The 15,710-nt window shown below is 37.1% G+C and overlaps 1 long non-coding RNA gene across 1 annotated transcript; it reads right to left on the bottom strand.

Annotated features, from left to right (window-relative positions):
• Nucleotides 1–9,006: 9,006 nt before the first annotated feature.
• LOC107829440 (uncharacterized) lies at nt 9,007–13,083 on the bottom strand. The gene is made up of 3 exons (XR_012695467.1): nt 12,402–13,083; nt 9,535–10,400; nt 9,007–9,304 (listed from the first exon to the last, which is right to left on the bottom strand). It is a non-coding gene; the product is annotated as an uncharacterized LOC107829440 (long non-coding RNA).
• Nucleotides 13,084–15,710: the final 2,627 nt, after the last annotated feature.

Here is a 15,710-nt window from a genome sequence, read left to right as displayed (position 1 = left end):
CAATCTGATGTCGCCAAGAGAGATTTGGACTGCTCTACAAACTGCATACCAGAATGAAAAATGAGGTATTGACAAATTCCTGGCTCTGCAGTACTTTGAATTTAAAATATTTGATACTATGCCTATAATGGATCAGATTCATGAACTGCAAATCTTAGTATCAAAACTAAGTGATCTTGAAGTTAAAATTCCTGATGCACTTCAAATAGGTGCTATTCTTTCGAAATTGCCTTCCTCTTGGAATGACTATAGAAAGAAAATCCTACATTCTATGGATAAAATGACTGTGGAACAATTTCGTACTCACATTCAAATTGAAAGTGAGACTCATGCTCGCGATGTTATTAGTCAGCCTTCGAGTTCCGCAGTCAATTTTGTCAGTCAGAATGGTTCAGGAAGTGGGAACAAACATCTGAAAGTTTCCAAAAAGTCTTCTTTTAAAAAGAGAAAGAACTTTAGTTGTCATCATTGTGGAAAGAAAGGCCATATGATTTGGGACTGCAGAAATAGAAAGGCAGGAATAAATTTCAATGCAGGCAATACCGAAAAGTCTAGAAAGATTGAAAAATCTGGAAATTCTGAAAAGGCAAACATAGTGGAAAATTCTGCCCAAGGACTGGTTGCCGGTTTCCGCAATGCAAATTGGTATGGTCATAGAGTTGAATGTGGCTACCGCTGCTACAAATACTCAAGACTGGTGGCTAGATTCGGGTGCTACTATTTATGTCTGTTATGACAAAATGATGTTCAAGACATATGCAGAAGTGTAGGATTCTGAACAAGTCTTGATGGGAAACCATGTTGCGGAAGATGTTGCTGGAAAAGGAAGTATTGAGATTAACTTCACATCTGGCCAGAAGTAGACGTTACTGAATGTGTATCATGTTCCTGATATCAAGAAAAACTTAATGTCCGCTGCTTTGCTGTCAGAGAAAGGCTTCAAGATAGTTATTAAGTCTGATCATGTAATAGTGTCTAAGAATGGTGTTTTTGTTGGAAAAGGCTATAACTGTAACGGCATGTTCAAATTGAGTATTAATGAAATAAATTATGTTTCTGCTTACATCGTTGAGTCTGATTCTTGTTTATGGCATGCTAGACTAGGACATTTAAATTTTGGCTCCTTGAATTATATGTCCAAAAATGGTTATATCTCATGTAAAACTCAACATATAAAATGTGAAATTTGCATACAAGCAAAGATGACAAAGAAACCATTTCATAAAGTTGAAAGATCCACATAACTATTAGATTTAATACATTCATACTTGTGTGAATTAAATGGAGAATTAACTAGAGGAGGCAAAAGATATTTTATTACTTCTATAGATGACTTCTCTAGATTTACATATGTTTACCTACTTAGAACTAAGGACGAAGCTTTTCAAAAGTTTAAAGAATACAAGTCTGTTGTGGAAAATCAAAGGAGTAGGAAAATTAAAATTATTCAAAGTGATAGAGGCGGAGAATATTTTCCTAACGAATTTAATAAGTTCTATGAAGAGCATGGCCTAATACATCAAATGAGTGCCCCTTATACTCCTCAACAAAATGGGTTAGCGGAAAGAAAAAATAGAACTTTGGTGGATATGGTTAATGCTATGTTACTTAATGCACATTTGCCACATAATTTATGGGGTGAAGCACTACTAACTGCATGTTATATTTTAAATAGAGTGCCTTCAAAAAGTATGCATATTTCGCCTTATGAGCCTTGGAATGGTAGAAAATCAAATTTAAATTATTTTAAAGTGTGGGGGTGTATATCCTATTATAGAGTACCTGACCATCAAAGAACAAAATTGGGTCCTAGAGGAATTAAAAGTGTTTTTATAGGATATGCACAACACTCCAAAGCTTATAGACTGCTAGATCTAGAATCTAATGTCATTATAGAATCTATACATGTTGAATTTATTGAAAATAGATTTATAAATGACAATGTTGATGAAATGACTAAAATAAATGGAAAACATATTGATGCTAATAAACTGTCGCTTTCTGAAATTATTAAAACTAAGGAAAGAAGTGATGATATGCAGATAGAACCAAGGAAAAACCAAAGAATAAGAAAGGAAAAACATCTTGGTTCTGATTTTATTTCTTCACAATCTATAGTATTTCTTGTTGAAGGAGATAGGACAAACGTTTGTAATCAAATTCCAATTGTATTAAATATTGAAGAAGACCCAAAGACATTTCAAGAAGCAATGTCTTCTAGAGACGCTGCTTTTTGGAAAGAGGCCATTAATGATGAAATAGACTCAATTATATCCAACAACACTTGGGTTTTGGTTGATCTTCCTCTTGGATCAAAACCTATAGGTTGTAAGTGGGTCTTTAGGAGAAAGTACAATACAGATGGTTCTGTCCAAACCTTCAAAGCAAGATTAGTTGCAAAAGGTTTCACCCAAAAGGAAGGCATAGACTATTTTGATACATATGCTTTTGTTGCAAGAATAACATCGATTAGAGTCCTTTTATCCTTGGCCTCTATCTATGATCTTTACGTACATCAAATGGATGTTAAACAGCCTTTTTAAATGGGAACCTTAGTGAAGAAATATATATGCAACAACCTGAAGGATTTGTTCTTCCGGAAAACGAGAAGAAAGTTTGTAAATTGATAAAGTCTCTTTATGGTCTTAAATAAGCGCCTAAACAGTGGCATGAAAGATTTGATAGTGTAATACTATCAACCGGATTCGTACATAATAATGCAGACAAGTGCATTTACTCTAAATTTACAAAAGAATATGGAGTAATAATTTGTTTATATGTCGATGACATGCTGATTTTTGGTACGAATCTACAAGGAATTACCGAGACCAAAAAGTATCTAACCTCAGTTTTTAAAATGAAGGATTTAAATGAAGTTGATACTATTTTGGGAATCAAGTTCAAAAGAGATAACAAGCAAGTGACTTTGTCACAAGCACATTATATAGATAAAATCCTTACTAAATTCAGTCATTTAGGAATAAAGGGGTATAATACTCCTTATGATTCTAGTGTTAAGCTAACTGCAAATACTGGAAAGAGCAGTAGCACAGTTGGAGTATGCAAGTGCGATAGGTAGTATGATGTATGCAATGCATTGCACTAGACCCGACATTGCATTTGTTGTTTGTAAACTTTCAAGGTTTACCAGTAATCTAGGTAATGATCATTGGAAAGCAATAAGTAGAGTACTTGGATATTTAAAATATACAAAGCACTTAGGCATTTGCTATAATGGTTTTCCTAATGTATTAGAGGGATATTCTGATGCAAGTTGGATTACAAGTGTTAATGATAATAAATCCACATCAGGATGGATATTTACTCTAGGCGGTGGAGCCATTAGTTGGGCATCCAAGAAACAAACATGTATTTCCCATTCTACTATGGAATCTGAATTTATTGCATTAGCAGCTGCTGGAAAAGAAGCAGAATGGCTGAGGAATATGTTACTTGATATAAAGTTGTGGCCACAACCTATGACAGCCATTTCCATATTCTGTGATAGTGAGACTACAATATGTGTTGCTCACAATAAAATATATAATGGGAAATCGAGACATATAAGCTTGAGACATGCTTATATAAGAGAATTAATTACAAATGGAGCTATAGCTATAATATATGTGAGATCAAATAAGAATTTGGCTGATCCACTTACGAAGCCATTAGGTAGAGATGTAGTACAACAAACTTGTGGAGGGATGGGGCTGAGACCCTTAAATTAAATACAAGGAATAGGAACCCCACTTTGAGTTAGTATACACTCTAACAATATAAGTTCAATGGGTAATAACAAGTTACTTGTATTGTTTAAGCACTGATCTCCTCTTTAGGAGCCCTAATTCTAATGTACTACTTACTGTTATATGAGGAGTTAAGGAGTTGTTAAATGCTTGTTATAACAGGGGCATAAAGACAAACTCCAAAGTGCATACTGTTACATGAAGAGGTTGATTAATCTTAATGGAATTATTAATGTCTGGAGTAACAGGGACATATTAACTAATTCCACCTATATGAATATTGAAGTGGTGCCGCTTCTAGCAAGATTTAAAGGGTTGATCTTGTAAATATTCATGAATTCAGGATGAGCACATGGCCGTAAACGTGCTAAAGCGAATACTGGATTTTCTAAGCTACTAGATAACGCTGTGTGTGTGGTATTTTCGGTTTTGGCACAAGGATTTGTGGTTCAAATCTTAAGATACCATTAACTTTGTCAAAACTTTAATATACTTACACTAAAGGAAAGTTCAAATCTGTAAAAGATACTTTCAATTATTCAATAACAAACTAGTGGGGGGTTGTAAGATAGTTTGTTATTGACAAGTTGGAAGTTGGATTCTTCCCACATCGGAAGAAAGAAGTTCCGTGCCTGTCATGTGAAACACTCCCGGGACCGACCTTACTCGTACCGTGCCTGTTAGCCTCGGAACTGATCATTATGAAATAACACATAACAGGCACGAGATTGTCTCAACAGACACGAGACTGACTCAACAGGCACGAGATTGTCTCAACAGGCATGAGACTGACTCAACAGGCACGAGATTGTCTCAACAGGCACGAGACTGACTCAACAGGCACGAGATTGTCTCAACAGGCACGAGACTGACTCAACAGGCACGAGATTAACTCAACAGGCACGAGATCCTAGAGTTAATTATTTATTTGAATTTTAAATTCAAAATTCGAATAAATAGTCGTGTCTGTTTGTGAAACAAGACATCCTATCAGAAAGGGTCTGTTGGTTGCCTATAAATACACAAGAATTCCAACGAAGTGGATATAGAAAATCACAAGTGTTACTGCAGGCTTTGTTGTATCCTGAAGAGAATCGTTTTGTATTTTCCCTAAATTAGTATACAGGCGATAACTCTTTAAGGACAGTCGATTTGCACGCCTCAAAGCCAGTTTTGATTATTATTTTTCTAACAAGATTGTTAATGGTGAAACTGTTGTGTAACTTGAAAAAATCTGAGATTGATAAAGAAGCGAAAAAATGGAAGAACGCTAATGGGTGAGACCCCCGGTGTATTCTCTCATGTGTGGTGTGTCGTATGTATCCCAAACGTGGAATATCATAGCTAGCCCGGATCTCTATTTTCATGAGGATAGTTACTATGTTGCATGATTTCAAGATAACATGGATATGAATGAGATCCTGTTCTGGGGAATCCAATACTATTCGAAATCGACCAATCATTTTAAAATCATGGACTCCTGCATTTGATTCCAGCCAGTGTTTTAAAATGCGTGAGTATAGAGCGAGACGTTTTACATATGCCTCACTTGGCGTAAGCCCCGTGGTACGGGACGTAAGCCCATGGGTATTTAATTTTAGATATTTTATAAAATAATATAATTACAATAAATATTTATAAATAGGTAAAATTGCATAAAAATTAAAGAAAACTCTAAATGTGTGAAATATATATATAGATATGCTCCATCCCCACAAAAAAACTAGTCAAAATAATTTATTATACGGTACTTACAAACATAAGTAACTTGAGTTGAAAAGAATAAAGTTTTCTACATAGAGAAACAAAAAGGATGACTAACCTGCAATTTGAACTTTGAACCTGCTGCTATGAAGGAGAATGGAGTTCTACTTGTATTTGCTAAAAAAATTGACTATTCGTTACTTTTGGGAGATAGTAGAAGAATAAGATAAAGAATTGGGAAAGACCTTAGGCTTCTATCAATAAAAAATGTCTTGACTTTTAAATTTAATATTTCAGTTTATTTTTAAAACTTTTGAGTAATCACAAGTTTACTTTTGAGAATTTGGTTATTTTATGAAGAACTTATTCATCAAATTTTATTTTCAATTTGAAACAGTCTCTGGGACTTACGCCTCACTACAAAAATACATCTTGAACACTCGGGTGTACGCCCCAAATTGTTGGACGTACGCCTCTTGAGACTTTCGTCCCACACCATCGTCTCGGGGAAATTTTGGTGCGCCTCTCCCCGGAGCTCGTCCCCAAAGTGCCTTTTAAAGCACTAATTTTAGCTTTAAGTTTATGACTGAGATCCATCTTTGGGTCAAGTTCCCAAAATTGCCCATCAGTTGTTGGGGCTGTGGTTCTTGGGGCAGGAATGCAAATGCATTGGGGAAGCCATGGTTTGTTGATGAGTGTACAACCAAGCAAACTAGCATCTCCTACGCAAGAATGTTAATTGAGGTGAATGTCTCTAAACCATTGCTTGGAAAGATCACAATAGTGGAACCCAATGGATAGAAATTTCTGCAGGAGGTGGAGTTTGATTGGAAGCCCCAATTCTGTCCTCAATGCTTAACCATACGATATGTTTGTCCCCCTCAAAAACCTGAGCAACAACTATCTGAGTAATAAGTTAACAATAAGAGAAGAAGTGGTGTAAAGAAGATGGTCCGGGAATAGAAGGCCAAAGATTTACTCTCAACTAGTCAACATGCCGCCCAGAATAAGCAGGTTGTCCATATTGAGGTAGTTCAGCCTCTACCTACCATCAATGAAGAAAGACATCAGCAGAAAGAAGTTGGTTCTCAACATAAAATGCCAACTCTAGGTGGAACAATTGAGACCTCTTTAAAAGGTAAGTAGATAATGCAAAGTCCAGAGTTGAACCTTATTAATTTCCCACGGTTAAGTGTTGGTGTAGTCACAAAAACTACAAGGAAGCCTTTGACTATGCAAAAGGAGGACAAGAGACCTAGACAAGCTAAACCTATAGACTTATGAGGTAAACAAGTTTCTCAATGACTTATCTTATATGGAATATTAGAGGCAGTGACGAAGCCCGTAATTTTTCCAAGAGTGTTCAAACTTGAACGAAGTAAAAAAAAAAATTATCGACAAAAGAGTGTTTCAATATATGTTATATACCTCTAAAACTTAATATTTTACCTATATATACCGTGTAATGTTTTTACGAAGGGTGGGCAATTGACCACCCTTAAGTGAAAGTAGCTTCGTCCATGATTAGAGGTGTAAATAAAGTATATAAATAGAGAGAGCTGAGGAATTATATTACTTCAAAAAATATTAAGCTAATGGGACTGCTGGAAACAGAGTTAAACAATATAGGTGTGCAAAAATTGCTAAAGCTATTTCTCCTACATGGATATACTTAGTAACTATTCCTTTGCTGCTAATGGAAGGATTTGGCTGATGTGGGGTCAAGGCTTATTTAACGTAATAGAGCTGAACATGGAAGCTCAACTTATCAATTGTGAAGTTAGAGACTTAACCTCTATTTTTTAATGTGTCTTGATAGTTGCATATGGCTTCAACACTATGGAGGAAAGGAAATCTTTATGGGACAGTCTTCAAACTATTTCACACACTATTAATCATCCATGGTTAGTGTGTGGGGATTTCAACACAATAACTGCCACTGATAGAATGAGTTGTAGTCCAGTGAGTTTTAATTAAGTAAATGATTTTTCAGACTATATTATTGTTACTATTCTAAGTGAATTACAATGGAAAGGAGAATTCTTCACTTGGACAAATAAGCAATAGGGAGCTGATAGAGTTTGGAGATAAGCAACAGGAAGCTGATAGCGTTAGGAGTGAAATTGTAGAGCATTTGACAAGTGCGATTGGATAATATTGTGAGGCCATATTGTCTTAGAGTATGATCTCCCTAATATATTAGATCATGCCCAACGTTGCCGTCTTTAAAAATTACTAATCATAGTATTAGAGTACCATTCCGATTATTCAATATATGGAGTGAATATGATCAATTCTTAAAGATGATTGATACCATCTGGAAGCTTTAACTATCTAGAGATCCAATGCAGAACGTGTGGAACAAGCTTAAGGCCCTTAGAGCAGCATTCATATAACTGAACCAAAGAGAATTCCAATCTACTTTACTGAGAATTGATCAAGCTAGAGATGATCTAAAATGCGTTGAAGCAGCACTTGCAGCAGTTATGATGGTTCATTTGTGAGCAACGAAAAAGAAGCTATGAAGAACCTTGATAAATGGATCCTACTTGAAGAGAGTGTACAAAGACAAAAGTCTAATCCCAATGAATCCACGTTGTACCCTATTTTGTACTAGTCAAAACACAATACAACTAATGGTCCTTCTGAAGTTGATAAAAGAGAGTCATCACCTAATATTTTAAGGTATATTACAATACATATAGGTTTATGAGATTATTATTCTAATGATCTGTTAACCGGTGAGACTTGGGTAAGGGTTCTAGTTATTCTAAGGAAAAGGTGTTAGGCATCCCTTAAAATCTAACTGAGGTGGCTCCTTAAACTTAAACCAGGTCTGGGGAAAGAAAAATCTATATTCTTCTTAGTTAGTGATTAAAGTGGTTAAGTAAGATTTGTAAAAAATATTTTGAAACCTTGTTTGAAAAACTCATTATTTCGGGATAGGTTGTGTATTCCATTTGAAAAGAGAGATATTATTTGTGAGGTTGTGTAACTTGTAAAGCAAAAGATTTACCCTTTAGAAATATGTCTCAAGTTGGAATACCTTTATCTTTGAAGACTGTTTTAGCGAGAAATGCTCGTATTTAAAAAACTCGTCGATGCCCGTTCTTATAAACTTGATTGTGTGACTATCTTTATTTTTTAAAATAGCCTATTATGGTATGTGATCTGCTTTGAAGCTTTCTCAAGAAGTGTTGGTTTTCGTTCTCAAGTCTGCTACATACTTAAAGTTGAAAATCATTAGTGATAAACGTGAGTAAACTATTTATTTATTGAAAGAACTAGTTTTAAAACTGTTAAGAAGCTCAAGTATGCTAAAGTAACGAAAAGCAGGTGACTTTTTATAATCATATTCGATCCTCCTTTTACCTAAAAGCCATGGTTTGCCAATGTTTCATAAGAAAAACATCAAACAACAATCTATAGCAATGTTAGTTTCCAAATATATATATATATATATATATATATGTCACGACCCAAACCGACCCGGTCGTGATGGCGTCTAACATTAAACTAGGAAAACCGACACATTCCCAATTTAATCCACATTTCATTTAGAACTTAAGAAAAACCATTTTTCAACTGAAATCCGATAAAAGTTATGAAGTCAAAATCACACAAAGCGGAAAAATACAAGCTCGACCTCGGGTGTCACTAAGTCATGAGCCATGCTACAATAGCTTTGAAACATGACAAGACCAAATAGTCTGAAAATAGCAACAATATACTAATAGGAAGATAGGGATGGAGAAAAACGGAACTGCGAATCGACGGGCAGCTACCTCGCTGTCTCCATGAATTCCGCGACCGGAATAGTCAACAACCGCTACCGTGCCCTGAGATACCTGGATCTGCACACGTGAGTACACTAACTAAGTAAGTAACAAATCCAAACTATGGACTGACAGGTAGTGACGAACCAAACCTCAACAAGTAATACATTTAAATAGTACAGAAAAGTATGCATGCTTGCAGTTCAAGTATAAAACTCAATAGTAAATAAATACCATCTGAACAGAACAGAGTATAAAGCTCAGCAAATCTCTATGTACCAATGTATAAAATGCATAAAGGAATGTACCGTGTACCACCACTAACAAGTGCTCAACCACTCGGTACTGTATATGGACATCCAGCCTAGGGAAGATCCATCCCGGAATATATACATATCACTGAGCGCAGTCATCCAGTACCGAGGAAGGCCATTCTAGCCCTATGGAGAAGATCCATCTCTAGGTATAAATACTTCGGACAAGATCCATGTCCAGGGAAGATCCATCCCTCAATAACATCAACTGCACTCACTGGGGTATAAAGACTCCAGAGGGGTTCCTTTCAGCCCAAGCGATATAACAAGCTAACGAAGGCATAATCAATATCCCGTTGCGGCGTGCAGCCCGATCCCACACTATCACTCAATATCAAGTTCTCGACCTCACTTAGTCATGACTCTCCAGTCTCACATACACGGGCTCAAAATGTCATGATACTATCCCGAACAATGATATGATCTGTGAAATAACAATAATTGAGACTGAGATATGATATAATATGCATGAACAGAGCTGAGTATAGAATATCAATGAAGCTAATTATATGACAGCAAAAAACGACCTCTCGGACCTCAACAGTATCGGCGTGAAGCCTTAACATGATAATTATCATGATTTACAGCTCATTAACTTAATCACATAATCACAACACAGATATCAGCAAGAAAGAGTCACTAAGCGGTGCCATGGAATGATCCAAGCTATGATTCTCACGGTGCACGCCCACACGCTCGTCACTTGGCATTTGCGTCACCTCAATAGTAATCATAGAACACATATTTCGGGGTTTCGAACCCTCAGAACCAAGTTTGAAAGTGTTACTTATCTCAAATTAAGCCATAACTCTAGCCCGCGATGCCCTTGCCTCTCGATTCGACCTCCAAATGCTCTGATTCTAACCAAAAATCAGTATACATCATTAAAACACACTAAAGGAACAAAACCCAAGCAAATATAATCAAATTAACTCAAAAATGCTAAAATTGGCCAAACCCGCCCCCGAGCCCACATCTCAGAAGTCGATAAAAATTACATCTCTAGAATTCTTATCCTCCCACGAGTCCATACATACCAAAAATATCGAAATCGGACCTCAAATGGCCTCTCTAATCTCCACACAAAGCTCTCCAAAACTCAAGCCCTAGCCTTCCATTTTAACCCTTAAATCCCACTAATTTCATGTCTAATTAGTTAGAAATCACAATATAATCGAGTATTGAGTTTAAAAACCTTACCTCCAACTGTTACCCCTTGAATCCCTCTTCAATTCCTCTCAAAAAGCTCCAAAACCGAACACAAATGGTGGAAAAATGACCAAATTTCGCGAAAGCCTCTATTTATACCTTCTGCCCAATCGCACCTGCGGTTCCAATGTCGCATCTGCGGTCCGCACCTGCGGATCAATCTCTGCTTCTGTGGATTTTCACTTAAAATCCCTCATCCGCACCTGCGATCAACCTTCCGCACCTGCAGGCTCGCAGGTGCAGCTCACCTTCCGCTTCTGCGATGCCCAAACTGCATCTGCGGTATTTTCCCGCTTCTACACTCATCGCACCTGCGGTCCCCTATCTGCAGGTGCGGAAATAACAGAAGCAGTGAAAATTCTGCAACTCCAAATCAACTCCAAACTTTCCGTCAACCACCCAAATCTATCCCGAGGCCCTCAGGACCTCAACTAAATACCCAAACAAGTCATATATCATCATTCAAACTTATTCCAATCTTTGGAACACTCAAAACAACATCAAAATATCAAATCATCCTCGGATTCAAGCCTAAGGATTTCCAAACTTTTGAATTCCGCAACCGATCCATGTCACACCCCTTTTTTTAATCCAAACTTCACTAACCCCTGCATAAATAAATAAAAGGATTTTGCAAAGCTCAAAAGGGTTTTTCAATTTTGAAAGTGACAAAAATTTGTGTTCAAAAGGAGATAATTCAGGGTCGCCACCTGACGTTTGATTTCGGTGTGTCAGGTCACCGTTTTTCTAAACTAATTTTTTTCCTTTTGAAACACTTGAAACTCCAAAACTAAGTCTGCACTAGAGATTCGGATAAGGGGGTTCATTTGACTCGGGGAGAAGGTGTTAGGCACTCCCCAAGTCCCGTAACTAGTACGGTTGTGTACTCCTAGTTGGATTTTAAAATATTCAAATTGAGGTAAAATCACAAAAAAAACAAAGTAAACATACATGAGGCTCGAGGTCGTCCCCACCAAATAAAAGAAAAAAAATAAAATGAAATAAGTCTTGCTAGCCTATACTACGCCTCCATTGATGTTGCCATGACCTCCATTTACATTTACTTCAGGGCATTCCCCTGTTTAAAATATATACAAATACTTCGGGGCATTCCCTTGATAAATTTACCTATGGAACGACCTTTCGCCTCAAACGAACAAATATCCTAAAGATTGCCTACCCCGATGTGGTCGGCCTAGTCATGCTCCTAGCGGTCCAACCAACGATAGTGAGAATAAAGAACGACAAAATTATATCAAACTCAATCTCAGAACATACGGCAGGCCAAAACTCACATGTAATCCTTAGCTTTCTCCAATGTAAATGATTTTATATTTCCCTCTATGTATAGTGTAAAAGGGAGCAAAATCATCGCAGCCATTGAAGCCATATATAATAACAGATTCATCAATTGAAATTTCCTGGCTTCAGATGTTAAAGGCAACCTAAATCCAACTCCCTTTTTAACATAACCCAATCCCATATTTCATGACAAATTTCAACACAGGCTAGTTCGTGTAAGTCCTAACCAATTGATGTGATCAGGATTAACCAAGCAAAATATGATTAACATGTATCAAACAAACATTTCAACACAAACAACACATAAGTTTTAAAGAATATAAGTTGAGCGGAGAACTAAAGAATCGGACCTGGAAGAGGGAGTTTCAATCAATTCGATGTTGGTAAAATAATACACTTGAAGGCGGCAACTAAAGCTCAATGAACAGAAGCGTATTCCACCAAATGAGCACCAAAACAAACACTTCAAAACCCGACGGCATTCAACGAGCACCCACGAATTCGACACCTTCACTCATTTGAATTCCATCACTTCGAAACTCAAATCGAAATCAAACAAATCAACCGAGAAATTTGCTAAGATTCTGTCCAGAACTTCCTCTCGATCTCTGTCTATGGAAACGAGAAATGGGAAGGTACGCTGGCCGAAAATTGGAGAGAGGAGGTCGTTCTCTTCCTTGTGTCCTAATGTTGAAGAAGCAGGGGGTCTTTTGTGTGAGGGTAACAGTGGGGATCCGTTCATAGGTGTTCAAGGCTAGAAGAGGAAGAAGCCACGACTAAAGGAGTGGTCTGTTCTGGCTAGTGTTTGAATAAGAAGAAGTTGGTGGGGGTCGCTGTTGTGCTTGGGGTCTAGAGTGAGAGCTCACACGGAGATTAATGGAGGTGAGGGAATAGTGGTTAGTATTGTTAGTGGCGAGGGAGTGTCCAGTGGCGTTGGAGGTGGTCCAGCAGCTAAAGGTCATTTTAAGGCTTCTGTTCAGTCCAGGAAGAAGGAGGAGCTGTGTGTTTTTGTCTCCTCCAGAAGATGATCGATTAGGGGGGGGGGTCTTCACGATATATCTCTTCTCCAGGTTCTTTAGGTCTTTTTAGATTGGGTTGGGTCAGGAAATGAGTATTGGGTATTGGGCTTGGATTTATGGGCTAAGGGTTGAATTAGGCTCTAAATCTACCAAATCGGGCTAGACAAATACTGAAAATTTAATTTGCTTTTTTTTTTTAAAAAAAATACTTATAACAAGGTATAAAGTAACTCTTAATTGATTTTAATAAACTATTATATTTAAAATAAAACTAAAAATTAAAGTTGAAACTATTTTTGCATTTTCAAAGATTATATTAAAATAAAATAAAAATAGGTTCAAAGTAATATATCCTCCTAAAAATATCTAATACGTGAATTAAATAGAGAAATATGGAACTATTTTTGTATTTTTAATTTTGTGATAAAATAATGTAAAAGAGTCAAAAATTAGTTGAAATAACTATATTAGACCTAGACTAAGTATTTAAATGCTAAAATATGTAAAATCTTGGGGAGGGTCAAAAATCACATGTCTACAGTTGCCCCTCTTTGACTGAAAACGCGAAGAGTTTTCAGACAAAGAACGACTAGACAGGTTTTTTTGACCCGACCCTTATTTAAAGAGACCAAAAACTAAGAGAAAGGAAGAGAATGTGATCGAGCCCTAGTATCTGAGTTGCCTACATATCCTTGGCAATAAAGGAATCAGGCCACGTGTAGTTCAGAAGTGAATAAGGTGATAGAGTATACTGAGATGGAGAGCCGATTGAGGTACCGTTCCGCCGAAGATCGGGTCCGCGGTTCCGTTATTACATCAAAATCAAAAAAATGAAAAAGACTAACTAAGCCTGTCAGCTATGAGTTACAATATTCCTATCTATAAGTCTTCTGAAGTTTGATCTTGAGTCTTGAATGGTTCTTCATGCAGACTTTAGATTTGAACCTTGATGCTCGTTAGCTGCAGGTGCTAGCTCGTTCTTCTTTAGCTTTTTCAGATGAAGACCGGACATGTAGCGCTCGTGACTTCAACCACGTCTTGAGCAGTTCACATTTTTTTCTGCTTCTGGATTTTGGATTCACTTTCTTTCTTTTCTTTTCTTTTTTTCTTTTTTGGATTGAGACTACTTTTGTTGGTCATCTCGGACTGTTGACTCGCATTCTTGCCACGAGCTTCTGCTACTTCTAACATGAATTGAATTCTGAAATGACTTTGAAAAGAGTTTGAAATGGATTCCCTCGTTCTCCAGGTAGGCGCCTGATTACCAAAAACTTGAATTGTATTCCCTCGTTATCCAGGTGGGTGCCTGATTACCAAAAACTTGAATTGTATTCCCTCGTTATCTAAGTGGGTGCCTGATTACCAACAACTTGAATTGTATTCCCTCGTTATCCAGGTGGACGCCTGATTACCAAAATGTGAATTGCATTCCCTCGTTATCCAGGTGGGCGCCTGATTACCAAAACGTGAATTGTATTCCATCGTTATGCAGGTAGGCGCCTGATTACCAACAACTTGAATTGTATTCCCTCGTTATGTAGGTGGGCACCTGATTATCAAAACTTGAATTGTATTCCCTCGTTATCCAGGTGGGTGCCTGATTGCTAAAACTTGAATTGTATTCCCTCGTTATCCAGGTGGGTGCCAGATTGCTAAAACTTGAATTCTATTTCCTCGTTATCCAAGTGGGTGCCTGATTGCTAAAACTTGAATTGTATTCCCTCATTATCCAGGTAGGCGCCTGATTGCTAAAACTTGAATTGTATTCCCTCGTTATCCAGGTGGGCGCCTGATTGCTAAAACTTGAATTGTATTCCCTCGTTATCAAGGAAGGTGCTTGATTGCTAAAACTTGAATTGTATTCCCTCGTTATCTAGGTGGGTGCCTGATTGCTAAAACTTAAATTGTATTCCCTTGTTATCCAGGTGGGCGCCTGATTACCAAAACTTGAATTGTATTCCCTCGTTATCTAGGTGGGCGCCTGATTTCCAAAACTTGAACTGTATTCCCTCGTTATCCAGGTGTGCTCCTGATTTCCAAAAACTTGAATTGTATTTCCTCATTATCCAGGTGGGCGCCTACCATTACAACAAAACAGACAAAATAAAAGAAATTTTCTGCCCCAGTTTGGGATCTGGGCACATCTGTGAGTGTTAATCGAATCATGTTACCTAAAGAGCTCTAAGAATTTAAAAGCTAAATCCCATTATCTAGGAGGGCCCTGAAAACTTCAAATTAAATCTCATCTTAAGAGTGATAACTTTAAAGCTAAATTATATTTTGTAAAGGGAGAACTTACGCTAAAACTTAAAACTAAATCCCATTATCCAGGAGGGTCCTGAAAGCTTTAAAACTAAATCTCATTATCCAGGAGGGTCCTGAAAACTTTTAAATTAAATCGCATTATTCAGGATGGTCCTGCAAAAATTTAAAAACTAAATCCCATTATCCAGGAGGGTCCTGAAAATTTTAAATTAAATCCCATTATCCAAGAGGTCCTGAGAACTTTTAAAATTAAATCTTATTATCCAGGAGGGTCCTGAAAACTTTTAAATTGAATCCCATTATCCAGGAAGGTCCTGAAAATTTTAAATTAAATCCCATTATCCAGGAGGGTCCTGACAACTTTTAAATTAAATC

This window comes from Nicotiana tabacum, chromosome 10 (assembly GCF_000715075.1).
Source record: "Nicotiana tabacum cultivar K326 chromosome 10, ASM71507v2, whole genome shotgun sequence".
Taxonomy (NCBI): Eukaryota; Viridiplantae; Streptophyta; class Magnoliopsida; order Solanales; family Solanaceae; genus Nicotiana; species Nicotiana tabacum.
This window is presented reverse-complemented; position numbering and strand designations above follow the sequence as displayed.